Source organism: Bos taurus, chromosome 10 (genome assembly GCF_002263795.3).
Source record: "Bos taurus isolate L1 Dominette 01449 registration number 42190680 breed Hereford chromosome 10, ARS-UCD2.0, whole genome shotgun sequence".
Taxonomy (NCBI): domain Eukaryota; kingdom Metazoa; phylum Chordata; class Mammalia; order Artiodactyla; family Bovidae; genus Bos; species Bos taurus.
Genome location: NC_037337.1, coordinates 70922373 through 70943414, shown reverse-complemented (window position 1 = coordinate 70943414; position 21042 = coordinate 70922373). Strand labels below are relative to the sequence as shown.

Here is a 21042-nt window from a genome sequence, read left to right as displayed (position 1 = left end):
GATATAACCTAGTATTAGGGGATTATCCATAGAAGACATGTAATTTGATAAGACCATCAAGGTTTGGGAACAGAACCTAGAAGCAGAAAAAAGAGAAACCAGCCTTAATTGAGAATGTAATAATACGCAGAATACATCACGTAAAGTGCCAGGCTGGATGAAGCACAAACTGGAATCAAGATTGCTTGAAGGAATATCAATAACTTCAGATTTGCAGATGATACAGTCCTAATGGCAGAAAGCAAACAGGAACTAAAGAACCTCTTGATGAAGGTGAAAGAGGAAAGTGAAAAAGCTGGCTTAAAATTCAACATTCAAAAAACAAAGATCATGGCATCCAGTCCCATCACTTTATGACAAATAGATGGGGGGAAAAAATGAAAACAGTGACAGACTTTATTTTCTTGGGCTCCAAAATCACTGGAGATGGTGACTAGAGCCAAGAAATTAAAAGATGCTTACCCCTTGGAATAAAAGCTATAACAAACCTAGACAGCATATTAAAAAGCAGAGACATCACTTTGCCAACAAAGGTTCATACAGTCAAAGCTATGATTTTTCCAGTATTCATGTAGAGATGTGAGAGTTGGACCATAAAGAAGGCAGAGTGCCAAAGAGTTGATGCTTTCAAACTGGTGCTAGAGAAGACTCTTGAGAGTCCCTTGGACAGCAAGGAGATCAAACCAGTCAATCCTAAAGGCAATCAACCCTGAATATTCATTGGAAGGACTGATGGTGAAACTGAAGTTCCAATACTTTGGCCACCTGATGCAAAGAGCCAACTTATTGGATAAGACCCTGGTGCTGGGAAAGATTGAAGGCAGGAGGGGAACGGGTGACAGAGGATGAGATGGTTGGATGGCATCACTGACTCGATGGACTTGAGTTTGAGCAAACTCTGGCAGATAGTGAAGGACAGGGAAGCCTGGCAGTCCTATGCTACAGTCCATGGGGTCACAAAGAGTTGGACACAGAGCAACTGAACAACAAATAAGCTTTATTGCCAATAATGTTAAATGAAGTTTAAAAATATTCAAGTAAGATGAGAACTAAGTTAAAACTAGCAAGTTTGAATATTAGAATGTGGCTTTCAAGGCATCAAGATGCCACAGGACATTATGGAGGGATGGACTGCAAGAAGCTAAGGCCAGAGTGAGTGGGAAGGGACTGTGAGGAACAGATATATAGTGGTGAGATAAGAAAGAGAAAATGAGTGCTAGTCTTGAGGGAAGAGCTGCATTAAGGAAAGGATTTTAGAAAAAGAAACACGAGTACACTTGAGGGAGAGAAGGAGCCAATAGAGGAGGAGGGAAATTATACCTTAGAGAGACAGATCAGGGACTTTTCTGACAATCCAGTGGCTAAGACTCTGCACTCCCAATGCAGTGGGCCGAGTTTTGATCCCTAGTTGGGGAACTAGATCCCTCTTGCCACAACTGAGAGTTTGAATGCCACAACTAAAGATCCCTCATGCTGCAACTGAGACCCAGCAGAGTCAAACAAATAAATAAATATTTTTTAAAAAGAAAGATAGAGCAAAGTCAGCGAGGTGAGAGAAGGCAGGTAATAGACGATAAGGTGCACCAGCAGGAACGACTGAGTCTGTCGTCTTCAATGAAGTCATGAAAGAAAGACTGAAAGTTAGGATTTTGGAGTTTGACACTGACATGGAGAAAGCTTTTGCCTAGAGTCTCAGGTCAAAGTCACCTGCTGTATAAAGAGTATTAGGGAAGAGGCTAAAGGAAAGTAAGAAGTTTCAAGGGGAAATTGCAATTTTAAAATAGCTTAAGTGTAAATCCAATGCTACTGATTTTCTCAGCTTACTGTGGAGCAGCCCTAGAGTGGAAAAGGATCAACGCATATAGCAATTAACAAGGTCGTTTTTGCATTTGTTTTGTAAGTTTATTCCAATAACCCCGTGACATAACTGGAGTGGATATTATTAACCCTGTTTTATCAACAAGGAAATCAAGGCTCAGTAGTTAAATCAAGATGATACATCAATCAAATCAAGATAAGAACTCAGTTCTATTCACTTTGTTCACTCTAAGCGCTTTGGAAGAAATGGCTCTTTTATACAAATTATCTGCAGCCAAGCAATTTTTTAAAAAGCTCTTAAGAAAAGCTGCCAATGTGTGCACTGTCAACAGAAGCATGCCTAATAATCTTATTAGTGGAACAAGATTCTTCATTAAATTTGTTACACGGTTAGATGGGGGTTGGTAGCAGGTGGTAGATACTGAAAGGAGCTCCTGATAGCTAAAAGCTGTTGGCAAGAGCATTTAGAATATACAATGATGGATGACATAGTATTCAATTTAGGGAAGGTGGTTGAGTCTAATAGGGTGACCCAAGGGTCAACCTCAGGCTTAGTGCTATTTAACATGTCATAGGATTTTTGCAGCAGGCATAACAACATGCTAATAGAATCTGAAGATAATCATAACTGATGAGTGATGGTGATACTAACAAGGCAGGGGGAAGAAAATAAAACGGAACTTGGTACAATTTAAGATTTAAAGTGAAGAGAAGAGGGTATGAAATTATATAAGGTATAAAGTGAAGATATTTTTTACCATAAAAGAAATGCAAATATACTATAGTAGGGTTGAACCCCTACACCCCAGAAGAAGATCAAAAAGAATGAAGGAGGAGATCAGAAGAGAGGTAACAAGTGATAATACAGACAGGATGATAGTGCAGCCAAAAGGTTCAGCTGAGTCTAGAGTTAAAACTGCAACTGACATGCTACCACTTGCTTAACAAAAAAAAGCGGGAAGGAATGGGTTCATGTGTCTGTGCACATATAAAATGCACACACACACACAGAGAATATCTCTGAAAGGATATAGAAGAAAACAATCATCTTGGTGACCTCTTGTGAAACAAACCAGTGCCCTACAAGCTAAACCCCACCTACAGATTGTTACATTTGGCAGCCTATTTTTACAACTTTGAGTACTTTTAGGCTAGGTGTAAATTCTCCAGTTTAGCATAATCCTCATCATTCTCTAAGTTTACACATTTATGTTATCTGCCTGGTCCTTAGAGGGAATTTAGTTGATATGGTCACACGTGGCCATACACAGAGACACAGTCACATATGTAAAGAGATAAACATAGAGAAGGGCCTATACAGATATATTTTAAAAGGTTAACAACAATGATTTCTGAGCAGTTAGATTATGGGTGACTTCCTTTATCAACACTTCTAAATGTTGTCCTACTAGGAACACATTTATAAGATAAATAATAAGTGGTGGTTGATCTTAAATTCACGTTTAAATTAACATCGGCATGCAGCCAAGTACAATCATAGATGTTCCGGGGAGATGTGCTGGGACAATCATTCTGATAGATTTTGCTTCTGTTACTCCTTTCATGCCTGAGCCTACATCTCTGTGCCTGTCTTCAACTCAAGCCAGAGGGACTGAATATATACAATGGGTCAACCACACATAGTCACAGCATGGTATCCACTTTTCAGTAAAGAAAAATATTTAAAAGAATTTTTAAGTTTTCATTTTAATAGGTAATATTCTAATGGCTAGTTTTAAAATGATTAAATAATAGCCCACCCTTCCAATCATCCAGTTGTTCTTCACAGAGGGAGGCAAAGTTACCAGTTTCTACTATATTATTTCAGAGGTGGTCTATGCATACAATTAATTACAAATATATCATCTTTAGGAAAATTTTGTCCAGAGTAAGTCCATTGTCTTTATCTGGGCATTATGAAGATGACTTAGAAATGTATTTTGTATAATGATGTGAACAAAGGTCAATTTCCATTATTTGTAGAACATCATAGCGCTTGCTATGACAAGGAATAATTTCAGTTTCAACAGCAGTGGCCACAGAAACAGTTTCCTCACACTTCCTGCTATAGGGAAAGCAAGGAGAACAGCATCCTAACCAAATATTTCAACCCAGCAAATCAACTGTCTCAGTGCTTTTAATGGTATTTTTCTAATCTGATCATTATCGTCCCATTTCTTCCCTGTTGCTGACAAAAACCCTATAAAGAATAGCTAGTTTCAAAAGTGAAATGGGCTTGATTGTGAAAATATGCAAACTTATGATTTTAGTGACAATTTATCTTAGTCAAAGCTAAGCAAATTCAAATTCAACCCATCATAATTCTTCCTCCAAATCTCCTACACGATACTGAAAACACACAATTGTGTCTGCTTCTCCTTAAGTCATTTATCATTTTTAAAAGGAAGGAGAAGAGAAAGTGGTTTCCGGCATAATTAAAAATCAAGAGTTCCCCACTGTGAAGGCTGGATTCTCACTGAGGCGGGCATCTTAGCTGAGGGGCTTGTTAGGGGGGCTTGGGATGTGTGTGTGTGGACAATGGCCCAGGTGAGATAAACACCCCTTCTTTAATAACCCATGCAAACGCCACACTCGAGGGATTAGGGACAGGCCTCCCCTTATTGTCAGGATGTTCGCACATGACAGGTGACCTCTGTGACCTGGTCCTGATGGAGAGAAGAGGGTGTTTAGGAAACATGACCAGCTCGCCTCTCTCTCCTGCCTCTTCCTGCCTGCAATCTAAGTGGTGTGATTGAGGCATGCTGAAAGGTGAGCCTGTCACACCAATCTCCTCCCCAGCAGCCTGCCACAATGCAGAGATGTGACAGGAAAGGTCATGACACCCAAACAGAAGGCTCCCTCGTGACTTTCAGCTGTCACTATGCTGGGGAGCAGGGCTGTCTTCTGCTTATTCCAGAACCTGGGGTAGAGACTTCCCCAGGATCTTCTTCCGGCAAACACCTTCTCGCCAGCTCCAAAACGGGAGCACATGCAGTCAGCTACTTAGAAGGAGAGACCACATGGCGCTAGGAATCAGTCAGGCAGCAGGGGTGAATCCTCACCCGCCTCGGTAATTGACTGTGCTTTGTCCTGGGCTGACTTACCCCTCACTCATCCACACACGGCTCCACGTCCACTGCTCCAAGTCCACATTTAGGAGCAAATACTTAACTTTCTTGAAGCCATCTAATACCATCCCCCCAACACCTTTTAACAAGACTGCTGGGGCATCCCTAGTGTTCCAGTGGTTAAGGCTCTAAGCTCCTGACGCAGCAGGGACAGGTTCAATCCCTGCTCAGGGAACTAAGATCCTCCATGCCACGCATGGCAGCCAAAGTAATGAAAACAAACAAACAAACAACAGGAAAAGAAAAACTTAAAGAATAAGACTGCTCTCTTTGCCATTGTCCTCGCTCTCAAAGCTCAGCCATCTATCTTCAGCCAATCTAAAAACGGACGTCAGGAAGAGATGAAAGTTAAGTATATGTACTTCAGAATTTTGTCAGTCATCTTATACTCACCCACCCTCATTCCCATCCCACTCTGTGCCTGGGGGTGCTCCAAGCCCCCAGAGCTGACAAGGGACAGGAATAGCCCAACACAGTACAGTAATAGGACTCGGACACTGCCTACTCTCAGTGGAAAGTGCTAGTTATTTCTATCTGTTGCAAAAATGTCTACAGAGTAGATCAATCATCTTAGGCAGTTCTCCTTTTAACCAGTTAGGGGAATAAATGCCATCCTCAGTGTAATGTGGTGAGCTTGCTGTGTCTAAGTGAACCTGTATGTGTTTCCCTCACTGAAGGTGCACTCAACCCAATTGAGTTGCTTACTCTTAGATTTGGGATGCCCACCTAGCTGCAAGCAGAGCCTAAGCACCATTAGGGGAACGAAGAATATCTAGGCTGGCCTTGCACCCAAGGGCTCCATGGCTGGATCAACACTGAAGGACAGGAGCTCAGTCTTTGCCTTGAGCTATTGTTGAAATAACATCTCATCTTTCAGAAACCTAATGGTTCCAAGACTAGTGCTTGGGGATATAATCTGAAATCAGGATGAAATGCCCTGCTTAATGAGAACAGCAACATTTATAAAGGACTTCAAGGAAACCTGGGGTGAAGGATTTGGGTGAACATTGCTCCTGCAACAGTTGGGGCCCCAACCCATATCAGTCCGTTTATCAAAAAGTGTCTGAATTCCACTCTGCTGGCCTCACTGTGCCCTTGGCTTTTCCTCTGACCTTCTACTGCCTGCCCCACTCAAAGAGAAGCCAGCTTTCCACACCCTGGATTCCCACTGCATCCACCACAATCTGTTTACAGTAGCCTGGGTTGCCTGTAAGCCTCCCTAGCCCACTGTCATCTGACCTTGTTAGCAGCTGTGGCTCAGGCTGCGTTCTCGTCAAAGACACCCTGCACCTGAATGATGGGGGCTGGGGAAGGCTAGCAGACCCCTGAACCCAGTTCTTTGTACCCTGCACCTGAGTGACGGAGGCTGGGTAGCAGACCCCTGAGCCCAGTTCTTTGTAATTTCACCCAAACCTTACAGAGAAACAATGCAAAATTATTCCAAATATAACATTTGGGGCTGTAATAACTGGAGATCAATATGAAATTCCTATCATTAGGGACTATAATAGTGGTGAAGTTGGTAGTCTATGGGAGAAGGCATCATAGCATGACTGAAACTGACATCCATCTGGAAGCAAGACACTCAATTAGTGTCAGAATGTGTGGTGCATACAAATTCTGTGTGTAATTATCAGATGCAGACGTAGTTTATTGTTATTCCAAGGCCTTATTTTTTGTGACAGCTTCGTATTATTAGAAGAGTCCTGTTCAGCACTAAAACCACTTCCAGCTGGTCAAAGATACCACCAACCTAGAGAGGGACTTGCAATTGAGGGCTGAATGCACCAGGGAAAGGAATCAAAATAAGAGGGCGAGTTTTATTCCATTGATTTTCTAGCCATGAAACAACCCAAAACACTTCCCCGGTCCTTATAATTTTTCTGTGCATTTAGCTGGGAAATGTGCATTTTCCTGATAAAAACTAAATGAAAGTTTCAACTGACTTTTTGCTTCATCGGAAGATTTTCATTTAACATGTAAAACAGCCAACTCGTAGAGTTGGTTTTAAGGACCTCATTACAAAATGTGACTCCCCGCCTCTGCTCTCACACTGTGAGCTGAGCAGCTTTCAATTACTTGAGTCACGTGTACCTGAATGAGGTAACGGTTGAGTTTAAAGCAGTTAAGTGGAAAAAATTGTAATTATTTTTCTTTTACAGTTGAAGGGCATATATTAATTATTTTTATTTGAAAAACCAAATCATGTGATTGAAAACTAAATAATCAGTTCAGACTCACATCTGTGAAATAGCCACTGGATGCTTCGAAGGCAAGAAGCAGCTTAGACATCATATTATTTAAATATTTTCTAAAAACAGCAATAAATATGTCCCCAAACTGCAAATCTAACATAAATGCACTGTGTCAGCTAGACAAAGCTGCAAACCTAACATAAATTCATTTTTCTAAATAACCAACAAAAAATATATCTCAAATTTGCAAATCTAATGTAAATACACTTTGTCAACTTGAGACTAATGAACACAGAAGACGATGTAATGGTACAGTTCAGTCGCTTAGTCATGTCCCACTCTTTGCAACCCCATGAACCGCAGCACACCAGGCCTCCCTGTCCATCACCAACTCCCGGAGTCCACCCAAACCCATGTCTGTTGAGTTGATGATGCCATCCAACCATCTCATCCTCTGTCGTCTCCTTCTCCTCCAGCCCTCAATCTTTCCCAGCATCAGGGTCTTTTCAAATGAGTCAGCTTTCTGTATCAGGTGGCCAAAGTACTGGAGTTTCAGCTTCAACATCAGTCCTTCCAATGAACACCCAGGACCGATCTCCTTTACAATGGACTGGTTGGATCTCCTTGCAGTCCAAGGGACTCTCAAGAGTCTTCTCCAACACCACAGTTCAAAAGCGTCAATTCTTCCATGCTCAGCTTTCTTCACTGTCCAACTCTCACTTCCATACATGACCACTGGAAAAACCATAGCCTTGACTAGAAAGACCTTTGTTGGCAAAGTAATGTCTCTGCTTTTGAACATGCCGTCTAGGTTGGTCATAACTTCCCTTCCAAGGAGTAAGCGTCTTTTAATTTCATGGCTGCAATCACCATCTACAGTGATTTTGGAGCCCAGAAAAATAAAGTCAGCCACTATTTCCACTGTTTCCCCATCTATTTGCCATGAAGTGATGGGACCAGATGCCATGATCTTAGTTTTCTGAATGTGAGCTTTAAGCCAACTTTTTCACTCTCCTCTTTCACTTTCATCAAGAGGCTTTTTAGTTCCTCTTCACTTTCTGCCATAAGGGTCATGTCTTCTGCATATCTGAGGTTATTGATATTTCTCTTGGCAATCTTGTTTCCAGCTTGTACTTCCTCCAGCCCAGCGTTTCTCATGATGTACTCTGCATATAAGTTAAATAAGCAGGGTGACAACATACAGCCTTGATGTACTCCTTTTCCTATTTGGAACCAGTTTGTTGTTCCATGTCCAGTTTTAACTTGTAAGCCTGAGCCAATACCAATGTGCATAAGAAGTCCCTCAGACACTGATATGGCAGGAAAAAAAAAAAAAAAATCAGAACGTCTCTGACCCAACCAAATATCTGTCCCCGCAAATGAAGAAGGGCTGGAGGCCCTTCCAGGTCATCTCATTGCCTGAAGACAGAGCAAATATTCCACAGAGATAAGAATCACCTATTTGTCAGAACTGCTAGAGGTGAGGTCTCAGCCTTCCCTTGAAAGTCATCAAAATGCCTCTAGTCTCCATTGCTTTTACCCCCCCATTTTTCATCCAGCCTGAATCCCCTTTGTTGTGACTGGAGTCTATCCCCTCTTAGTTTATCCTTAGTAAAGGCAAATAATATCAGTCACAACCATCTTCCACTAATAATCCATCATATCCTTATAACTGCATTATGCCCAATAGCAGACTTTTTCTTGATGAATTATCCCTGGTTCTCTAGCATCTCCTCTCAGGGCTAAATTTTTTTTAGCTCTTTAATCATTCCTATTTGAACAGTCTTCATGTGCACCCTCGGGATGTAAAGTCCAGGACTGGACACCATATCCCAGCTATGCACTAACAGTGCTGATGAGAATGCGGTTATGCCTAACAGACCAAGTAGAGACACAAGAGGAACAAAGACCAGAGATGGAAAGTCCCAACAGCCTTCCAGTCTTTGAGTCTGTTACCAAGGTGCCAAGCACCCCTGCTAATAATCACTTCTCTTTTATTGTTTAGGTTGGCTCCCATATTTTCTGATACTTACAAACTTTTCTCACAAATACAGTATCTGGATTTAACAGCTGCTCCCATATATAGCTGCTTTAGGACTGACATGGCTCAGGTACAGAGCATGGCAAGAAAGAAGGTCTTAACAACAAAATGCCAAAGTTGGCCATTTGACCCTGTGTGGAGACTGTGTCCTAGAAACTCACTCTTCTATCTTTGACCCACCACCACTTAAGCCTCATGACTCCTATAGATTTGGTACTCCTAGTTAGCTTTGCCTAGAAGACTGATTCACTATTATCTTAGATAAAACACTCAACTTTCCCAACTGTGAAAGCCCTAGCCCTCTTTCCAGCCCTCACTAGGGCCACAATCATCTATTTCAATGCCATCATTTTACAGATGTGGAAACAGAGGCTGAGACAGACATAAAGTGACAACATCCAAATATATAACATTGGAACATCCTTTCAGTCAATTCCTGCCAGTCAGTCTATGACTTGCCCCTGAGTCACTGAACTCCTTCATAATGCTTAAATGGTGAGAGAATTTGCTATGCCAACTTTCAGCAATATGATGTCCGGCAAAGTGCTTTATGGTTCTCTGGCTGTTTCCCCATCTGTTTCTCAAGGTATTTTGTTTCTCTGAATGCCAGCTCCCATGGACACGTAGCCCTATGCCAATGGCCTTGACTACCAAATCACAAGGTTCCTTTTGTCTTCGACTTCAGTTTCCCTAAAAACAAAACAAAACAAACAACAAAAAAAGCCCACTTATTTTAACTCTGTAACTACTAAGAGTAAGAGCAGCTTCCAGGCAAAAAGATTAGCCCCTAGCAATATGAAGCATCTTTCTCACTATCTTTCCATTTCTCCTATCAAAAAGAATAAAAATGATCCTTCTTAACATGCAGAATCCTATTTAATATGTGAATTCATTTCAAACCCCTGCTCTCCTAGATGAAAAACACTTTAGCATTATGAAATATTTATATTTCCACATAGAAATTATATTTGCAATTATTTCTCTTCCTTCCTTTCTTGCTTTTTTCTTTCCTTCCCTCCTGCATTTCTCTCCTCCTTTTTCTTCCTCAGGGTCACATCTCTGCATTCATCTCATCTGAATCTTCTGGTTTTATCTCAATCCACTTCCCCAGTTTCCTGTTTGATATCTAGCCTGAGTCTCTGCTATTCTGGCTACCTTTACCTTTTCCAAATTCCAGTTTTAGGGTCCTCTAAGAACTTAGTCAGGTTTTATTTTCACTTAATTTCCCATCAATCATTAACATTGTTCCTCAGCATTTACCTTGTATTTTGTATTTTAACAACTGGTCATATCAGAGGAGAGCTAACCTGACTTTCTTAGGCGATTTTGTTGTGCATATTTTGTGTCCTATTCTATTTCTAGTCTCTCTGTAGTCTACTCACATTTGCTGGGCCATTATATCTAATCCATTATCCAGAAAATGGAAATATAATACTAAGTGGCTTACTATAGCCCCCATTCCTTTCATAATGTCATAAAAATTTATAACACTTAAAAGCCAACGATCCCCGAGGTCATTTATTCTCAAGAAAGAACAAATTTATTCTTGTGGAACAGAATCTATGTCAGATGTAGCTCTCATATTATAAGAAATATAACCTTAATGCACAACATCAGGGCAGCCTGCAAGCGCCCAGCATCCATTCAGTGTCCTGATGGTGCAAAGCCCATTACATGGAGGCAGGTGGGCTCTTACCATTCAGAGGTAAGGGCCTGTATTTCAGCAATTCACTTCAGCCTCCATATCAGATGTGGCTTCACAGAGAGATAATGACCCCCTTCAAACAATAGGAAATAACTGAGAAAAGTCATTATGTCACCATTAAAAAATGTACTCGATTATCCAGTCCTAGCAGTTAGCTAATCTGAGTTTTATTTCAAAAGGCTCCTGAGTGGGAAAGCTTAAGCGCCACACATACCTAGCTCATGAAGTCATTGCTCTCCGTGGCCATCAGATAGTGGTAGCGGAATGCAAGCAACTGTGGAATGAGGGGTGAGGTAACGGGAATGAGGTAGCAGCTAAAGAAGTTCTAAAACTACAGCAGTTACACAGAGCTCTTTTTCTCCAACACCAACTGGAGAAACGACAGGTCCTCATCCGGCAGATGAGGGTTTTCTGCAAACACCAGCTGGCTTGAGAGCCATCTGCCTTCAAAGAGGCTCTCACCTGGGCTCCAGGCCGCTTCCTTGGGGAGCCCCAGGCTCTGAGCGATACCAATCCCCACTGACAGCCACCTCTCCAGACAGCCTCCTCTGGGAGGCACCAGTTGTCCAGGTATCAGATTCAGTCTTTCAGCCTCGGGCAAGGGTATGACTAACCTTTGCTGATGACCTTCTTTCAAGCCTTCTGCTCCCACTCAGTTCTAACTTCCTGATGAAAAGCACAGCACACAGGCTTTTCGAATCACTGAAAATTGGTCCTTCCACAATTTCCCAATAAAATATTAGGCAGCTGTAAAATAATGATCAGTTATATCTTGACCAAAGTTCACACTAGATTATTAAATTGAAATGCAAATTATAAAACATTAATTTGCTAGTGTTTTTTTAAAATAAATGGTTATGTAAATATATTTTTAAGGAGTTAAAATTTCTCTTAGGGCTTAATAACAAAATATGAACTATTCAAAGAAAGACAAATATTAAAAGATATCATTTATGGGATCTAAAACATAATTCAAATGAATTTATCTACAAAACATGATAGATCCACAGACAAAGGAAACAAACTTGACTACCAAAGGGAGAAGGGGTAGGGAGGGACAAATTAGGAATTTGGGATTAGCAGACACAAACTACTGTATATAAAATAGATAAACAACAAGCACCGACTGTATAGCCCAGAGAACTATATTCAATATCTTATAATAGCCTATAATGGAAAAGAATCTGAATATATATATAACTGAATATATATGTGTATATATAACTGAATCACTTTGTTGTACACCAAAAACAAACAATATTGTAAATCAACTATATTTCAATTAAAAAAAAGAAGAACTGTGGCGAACACTGGAGACTGGAATTACAGATTACTTTTTTCTTTTTGCTCACCCCTGTTTTCTCATTGTTTGGTGAATGTGTATTATCTGTGTGCTTTTAAAAAATAATAATAAGAGAAAGAAACTCTCTGTAAATACGTGGAAGAGTTTTTCATTCCCCTTTTTTTTGTACTGGAAACTTAGGAGACAACAGTTGTTGAACTGGTGTGGGAAGTGGGGCAGAGGAGGGAGGGGGGAGAACTATGGTGCCCTAACTCTGGAAGAAATTTCCATTGGCCACAAGGATTCCTTGAGTGCTCTGTGCCCCGTAAAAGAACAGAAGAGCCTTATAAAGAAAATTGAGGCCCTGGAGAACCACTGATTAAATACAGAAGAACCACAGGAGGCTTGAAGGGGGAAGTCCAAGTAACATGACTTTAAAGATTTGTTTCAAGGAAGTAAAAGTACCCGTTAAATAAAATATATTTATTTTGAAACTGTATTACTATGACCTTTTTTTCACAATCAAAAGTAGATAGATTTTATTCATCAGCAACATGATTTTATTTTTGTATTTTTACCACCTTTACCTAATATAAAACATCTGCTGCCCTTGGACTAGCTTCCAGTTCTGCCTACCACTCTCTGTGTACCCAGTCCCACCCCTCAGCTATGATGCCGTTCTCAACTATATCCTTTCAGTTGGTCTCCCTGTGCTTCATATCATCCATCAATCCATTTGTTTGGTTTCAATAATATAAAAGCTTTATGTGATTATTTAAAATTTAATGTATGCATAGTTTCACCTCCTAAGATTTAAGTTCACTATGAGAGATCCTGCTAGTGGTCCCCCAAATACATTCTTTCCCTCTTCCAGAGTAACAGAGCTCCTGATTTTACCTAAGGCATATAGCCCCCAAAACAAAGCCCACATTTCGTCGCCTCCTCACCCTAGAATTGACAATGTGACTAAGTTCTGGCCAATATGACATAAGTAAAAGGGCTGTACGCAATTTAAAGAGAGGGAGCATGCTCTTCTTTTCTTTTTTCTTAGAAATGTTGATACAATGGCCGGAGCTCAAACAGTGAGTTGGGACCCTAAAGTAAGTTAACATGCCAAGGAATACAAAGTTATAAGACACAAGCAACTGGGCCCTGATATTATGAACCTTCCTTAAACAGCCTGGACTGCTTTTCTCTAGATTTATTTTACGTAAGAAAGAAACTTTTCCAGTTCGCGTGCATGCCAAATCACTTCAGTCATGTCCGACTCTGCAACCCTATGGACTATAGCCCACCAGGGTCTTCTGTCCATGGATTCCCCAGGCAAGAATACTGGAGCAGGTTGCCATGCCCTCCTCCAGGGGATCTTCCTGACCCAGGGATTGAACCCAAGTCTCTTATGTCTCCTGCATTTGCAGATGGGTTCTTTACCACTAGCTTCTCCTGGGAACCCCTTATCCAGTTTAAGCCACTATTATTTTGGGGTTTCTGTCACTCACTGATGACCCAAATTCGAACTGATAAAATTTTCATTCATTCTACAAACATTTTCTGAGCACCTACCAAGTGTCCAGCACTGAGCATCCTGGCTCTGGAAACACCAAAGCAGACAGGGTCCTTCTCTTGTCCTCCATTTGTGAAGCCTACATTACAGCTCAATATCTACACAGTTAGGCATCTACTAGGTGCTGAAATACCTGATCAACCAAGATCCCTCTCCTGCTTTTCTTGTGGTTTAAAACAGATTTTGTCTTCATGTCTGAGGATCTTTTGTACGAATAATGCTCAAAAAAAAAAAAAAAACAAACCCAAAACACAGTTCTTTTTTAAAAGAAATAAAATTACTTGATGAACCTATTCTGCTACTATACCTACTCCCCACGCCCTGAATTAAGCAACCACATTAACAAAGCCTATTGTTGCCTTTTAAATTAGAATAAACAAAGATGATGCCACGATGACAGCCCAAAACAATGCACTGTAGTGTTACCCATACCATATATGTCTTCTCAATAGGGAGGTGCACAAAACTGGTATAAAAATTAGATGAGATATTGTCTCAGAAATGGTTATTAAATATTAGCTATAACAGCTGATAACAAATATTAGCAGCTTTAAAAACAGTCATAATTTTAAATTCAGTAATTCCATTTCTGGGATTCTATCCTAAGAAAATAATCCTAAGTATGAGGGGAAATTTTATGAAAAAATGTTCATCCCAGAGTCATTTATAATAGGCACAAACTAAAGATCCAGTGACCTTCCCCTGCCACCTTCATTCCCATCCAATGGTGAGCTGAGGCCGAGCACTCTGGCCCAGGCGAGAGTTATAAACCCGGGACTAGATGGGAAGACGCAGACAGATTTGGGAAGAGGCAGAGAAGAGCGCAGAACTTGAGTCCGACTTCCTGGCAAGGCAGACTGAACGAGAAAGAAGAGTTCAAAATGTCAAGTCCATCAGAGTAGAGCAGAGTGAAAGAGCGGAAATGAGGCTTGACCCGAGATCAGGCTCCTTGAGGGAACATTCTAGAATGTGGATATTGGAGCCATGCCCTGAGATCCGGAGGGAAAGGGGAGGAAGAACCCTCCACGGAGCATCTCGGGCACACTTGGTGGGTGGGCTAGGAGACACTGGGTTCTGAATAGGAACAAAATATATTTCCATCATGAGTGGAAGGGCTAAATAAATTATTGAACACTGGAAGAAGACACTATGTAACCGTTACCAAATGCTGATTAGAAAGGCTGTAGTAATCAGAGAACAGTGCTCCACTATTGCTGAGTACATATGTTTATGTACTTAGTACATAAAATGTATTTGTTCTTGTTTAGTCACTAAGTCATGTCGGACTTTTGCACCCCCATAGACTGCATGCCCCTTCTGTCTGTCCATGGGATCTCCCAGATAAGAATACTAGACTGAGTTGCCATTTTCTTCTCCAGGAGATCTTCCCCACCCAGGGACTGAACCAGTGGCTTCTGCGTTGGTAGGTGGGTTCTTTACCACTGAGTCACCAGGGAAGCCCACATATAATGTATACTTATATATCTGCTGCTGCTCCTGCTGCTAAGTCACTTCAGTCGTGTCCAACTCTGTGTGACCCCACAGACGGCAGCCCACTAGGCTCCCCTGTCCCTGGGATTCTCCAGGCAAGAACACTGGAGTGGGTTGCCATTTCCTTCTCCAACGCATGACAGTGAAAAGTGAAAGGGAAGTCACTCAGTCATGTCCGACTCTTAGCAACCCCATGGACTGCAGCCCACCAGGCTCCTCTGTCCATGGGGTTTTCCAGGCAAGAGTACTGGAGTGGGGTGCCATTGCCTTCTCCACTTATATATCTATTTGTATATAAAAATATAAGTACACACTATATGTATATAAAATGAACATGCAAGTACTTACATAAATATATGCATGGTATGCACTTTCATATAAATATGTGTATATGTATACATATGTATACATGTATATGCTAGTAGCTATGGTATATGCATAGGAAAAATATTTGGAGGAAACATCAAAACACTAATAATTGAGTAGGAAGATAAAGTAATGATAATTTTCCTTTTTTCTCTATTTTCTCAATTTCATTTAATTTGTAGATTTTCAACTTTTATATTTAAAAACTTGGATGTAAGGACAAAAAGAAAATTAGGCACATTTATCTAAATGTTACAGTGATACTCTTCCAGAAATTTGTTTCTGAAGAGTAAAATATGTGTATCTTAGGCAACAAGCCATATTTTCAGCCTCCTAAATCCTTTCCTCTAAATATCAACTGATGAGATTCCAGTGAAAGAATGTTCCTCCCTTGGACTACTTTTGGCTCTTTGGGAATAACTGTAACTCTTTCCTGACATGTGATATCATTTAGGGGACAAAACTCAAAAAAAAAAAAAAAACTTGTTTATGGGATACATTCTAATGGTCAGTAAATTACCTGGGTCCTTTCCAAAGGTTCTAACTTGCTCCCATGGTAAACCCTAATCAGGCATCATATAAAGTAATACAAAAGAAAGTGAAATGCTACAAATATTAAGTACTATTATATTTTTCACATTGTATATTTTCTCAATTTTATTAAGAACTTCTTGACAGAATGGGAGTCATTTTAGTCCCTCAATTCACCAGAGCACAGGTTGATCTTTGGTTTTGGTAACTCTAGAGCTGTGAGCAGAATCAATTAATCTATAGCCAAATTGACCACATGATTATCAATGCCAACTATCAGGCCTGCCATAGACCTCCCATGAATCATCTGAATCCAACAAATTGAGGCAAATATTTAGAATAACACCCCTAGAAATAAAAGATTGATTTTTGAATTTTTAAAAATTTTTAAAGTTCCCTTAAACAATTGGGGAAATATGAATGTGAACTGGATATTAGACAAAATTAAAGTGCATTTATTGCACGTGGGAAGGTAGAGATCCTTGTCTTTAAAAATCAAGTGGCAAAACAGTATGAAAGGTATAATCTCATTCTGAAGAATCAGACACAACTTAGTAACTGAACAACAGAGGGACAAAAATACATAGAAGCGTAATTGGAAGGGGATTTGGACGGATATGCAATGAAGAGTTGGCAGGAATCATCTCTGGATAACAAAAATCATGTTTTTATAGCCTTATCTTTTTGCTTATTTGTATTTTTTAGACTTTCTATAATACACATACACTGTGTTTGTAATAATAAAAGAATATTTTCAATGGAAAAAAAGCCCCCTTCAGTTTTAAAAATAGACCTCTGCATTATCCTGGTCCTGGCTACATACAATACTCAGAACTAAATGTCAGAACCTATAGAAAGCCAGAAATGTGGGAAGCATTCTTTTAAGTAAAGAACATACATTCAGAAAGAAAATCCCATGGGGAAAAGTTGCTTTTGCAAGATTCCCTGCCCAAGTTGCCAGTGTAAAGCCTTAACACATTTTGCATAGTTTTTTGATACATAAATAGATTTTAGGGTTGTTTACCAAAACCAAGTTCACACTCTGATCATTTTGATGTTGCTACTGCTGCTGCTAAGTCGCTTCAGTCGTGTCCAACTCTGTGCGACCCCATAGACGGCAGCCCACCAGGCTCCCCCGTCCCTGGGATTCTCCAGGCAAGAACACTGGAGTGGGTTGCCATGTCCTTCTCCAATGCATGAAAGTGAAAAGTGAAAGTGGAGTTGCTCAGTCATGTCTGACTCTTCTCGACCCCATGGATTGCAGCCCACCAGGCTCCTCCATCCATGGGATTTTCCAGGCAAGAGTACTGGAGTGGGGTGCCATCGCCTTCTCCGAGTATCTGTGCATAACATTCCCTTAAAATATAACAGCTAGATGAACTAGTGATATTTAAGACTTTTTTCATATTTTGGTAACCTCGAAATATTCATCTGTTATAGTTAAAAGGAAAGGTAAATTATTCATTGACCACTTGAGCAGTAATGATTCCAAAGCAGCTGTTATTTACCTGGGCAATGGTCCTCAACTTAAAATAATTACCTGAATCAGCTCTGGGCTTCATGCTGCTACTCCTTATGTTTAACAGATAGGTTGTAACAGCTCCAAAAAAACCACTGTGGGCCAACAAGTAAATAACCATTTTCAAAAATGTAATTATATACTATATTTATATTATAGTCAGAGATATGATGATCAGGTAAATAAATAAAAGTGACAGGTCTGAAACTAAACAAAATGACTCAAGGAAACAAAAGGCACTTTTATGCTACCTTTGAAGCAATATACACATGTGTAGAGAAAATTATTTTTCACTCAGCCCCAAAGGAAAGAATCAAAGAAATAAACAATTATATAGCTCCCTTCTATCCTACAAATTAAAGGTCTGCACCTAGAAAAAAGTAAAATAAAACTGACCATACCAATCCTAAATACACCTTCTTCCAGGTAAAGTATTTCCTTGCTTTTAATGACTTTTACTATGTCATGAGATTTAAAAACCAGAACACAGAAAGCCTTGTGTGTTTTTCAGAGTCGGGTGGGGAATTTGGGGGAAGCATATGATTGGCTTTCCTTCAGGATTCTGCTGCATCTTTGAAATCTATCCATATTAAAAATAAATAGGTCAGTGGATTCTGGTTCTACCATGGCAGCTAGTCCACCTACTGCTGCTGCTGCTGCTGCTGTCACTTCAGTCCGACTCTGTGCGACCCCATAGACGGCAGCCCACCAGGCTCCTCTGTCCCTGGGATTCTCCAGGCAAGAACACTGGAGTGGGTTGCCATTGCCTTCTCCGAGTCCACCTACTAATTACAACTAAAAACTCTGACAAAAATACGGGGAGAAAAAACTACCTGAGGACTGTGAAAGTAAACAAAAGCAGCTGGATGGGGGGATGGGTGTGCTTTCCATTTTTTCCTTTTCTCATGCAGCTTCATCCTAAGAATTGGTCCCAGTTTCAAAGCAATGTGTGGAATAGGCAGCTAAAATTCCAATAGAAAACGTCTTTCTAGCCAGAGAAACCAGGAAATGATCACCCTGTGGTGTGAAGTGAGTAGGAGAAACCTCAGAGGAGAAAAAAGCTAGAGAAAGGGGGTCCCCCACTTCTGTGTATGAAACCCTTGGCTCAATCTAACATTTGAGTCAAGTATGCAAGGTACCGACTCAAACCAACATCAGCAAAGGCTCTGAGAATTTAAATGAGATAGGAACCACCAACCTAAGTGTCAGACTAACCCTTGAACTGTGCAGGTACCCAACAGACCCAAAGCACCACAGCAAAGGTTTATATAAATGAGTGAGAGTTAAACCACTGCCCACAAAGGTGAGAAGAACTTAGGGTCAGAGCCTAACAAGATTAACTGCCTGGTAAAGCAAAAACATCAACATTCCCCTGAGGATTATAAACAGACTCCGAACCTATGCAATATTACTCTGACAAGTTCAGGATACAATCTGAAATTACTTGACAACCAAAGAAACGGGAAAATATGACCGGATCTCAAGGGGAAAACAATCAACAGATGCCAACCTCAAGATCAGTTAAATGTTGAAACGATCAGAGACTTTCAAGTAACTACTGTAACTATGCTCCATGAGGAAAATACATTTGAAATGAATGGATAGAGATTCTCAGTAAAGAAACAGAAAGTACAAAAAAAGAAAAAAAAAAAAAAAGCAAACAAACAAAAAATCCAACTGGAAACTTTAAAACTGAAAAATACAATATCCAATTTTTTTTAGAATTCACTAGATGGGCCAAATAGCAGAAAATAGATAGGTAACAAGGGAAAATGAAAATAGATCAATAGAAATCATCTAAACTGAAAAACAGAAAGTATTGGAAAAATGAACAAGGTTTCCAGATCTTTCAGTTCAGTGGCTCAGTCGTGTCTGACTCTTTGCGACCCAATGAATTGCAGCACGCCAGGCCTTCCTGTCCATCACCAACTCCCGGAGGTCACTCAGACTCACATCCATCGAGTCGGTGATGCCATCCAGACATCTCATCCTCTGTCTTCCCTTCTCCTCCTGCCCCCAGTCCCTCCCAGCATCAGTCTTTTCCAATGAGTAACTCTTCGCATGAGGTGGCCAAAGTACTGGAGTTTCAGCTTTAGCATCATTCCTTCCAAAGAACACCCAGGACTGATCTCCTTTAGAATGGACTGGTTGGATCTCCTTGCAGTCCAAGGGACTCTCAAGAGTCTTCTCCAACACTCCAGATCTTTAGGACAATATCAAAAAGTCTAAGATTGGAATTCTACAAAGCAATTACTAAACCTAATAAATGAATTTAGCAGGGTTTAAGGTCAATAATGTTATTGTTGTGCTCAATCATTCTGACTCTTTGCAACCCCACGGACTGCAGCCTGCCAGGCTCCTCTGTCCATGGAATTTTCCAGGCAAGAATACTGAAGTGGGATGCCATTTCCTTCTCCAGGGGATCTTCCCGACCCAGGGATTGAACCAGCATCTCTTGCATCTCCTGCGTTGTTAGGCACTTTTTCCACTGCGCCAGCTGGGAAGCCCTTACAGTCAATATAGAATACCAATTGTATTCTTATATATATATATCACCAGCAGACAATTAGAAAATAAAATTTTCACACTTCTATTTACAGTATCACCAAAAATCATAGAATGCATAGAATTAATCTAACAACAGATGACTAAGACCTTTATACTAAAAACTATAAAACATTGCTTCAGAAAATTTAAAAGACCTAAATAAATGGATAAATACTGCAAATTTATGGATGGAAAGGCTATTTTTAAGATGGTAATACATCTATGGTGAACTACATTCCATGTGATACCAATAAAAATTTTGGCAGGGTTTTGTTGTTTGGTAGAAATTGATAAGCTGATTATAAAATTTAAATAATAATGAAAAGGATTAAGAATAATCAAAGGATTTTAAAAGAATGAAAATGACAAAGCAAAGTTGAGAGGACTTGCCCTACCTGATTTCAGCAATTACTGTAAAGCTACAAAAATCAAGGCAGTTGATACTGGTGAAAAAATAGGCATACAGATAAATGAACTAGAATAGAATCCAAACATATATGTGTGTGTGTGTGTGTGTGTGTGTGTGTATATATATATGTATATATATTTCAATTTTTTTACAAAGGTGCCAAGTCAGAAGTGAAAATCATTTCAATGAATAGTACTAGACTGAAAGTATGTGTTTGGAAAATTGAACATCTGTCCTTACCTCCCATTATATCCCAAAAATTAACTCAGAATATGTCATTTGATCTACATGGAAACCTAAAACCATAATATTTCTAGAAGAAAGCATAGGAGAAGATCTTCACAACCTTGGATTAGGAAAACATTTCTTAGATGGGATGCTAAAATCACAAACCATAAAAGAAAAAATAAAAAGCTGGACTTGATTAATATTACAGATGTCTGTTC

General features: G+C 40.1%; 1 long non-coding RNA gene across 1 annotated transcript; it reads right to left on the bottom strand.

Annotated features, from left to right (window-relative positions):
- Positions 1-6576: 6576 nt before the first annotated feature.
- Positions 6577-19241, bottom strand: LOC107132870 (uncharacterized). Its single transcript, XR_003036881.2, has 2 exons — positions 13733-19241; positions 6577-11634 (listed from the first exon to the last, which is right to left on the bottom strand). It is a non-coding gene; the product is annotated as an uncharacterized lncRNA (long non-coding RNA).
- Positions 19242-21042: the final 1801 nt, after the last annotated feature.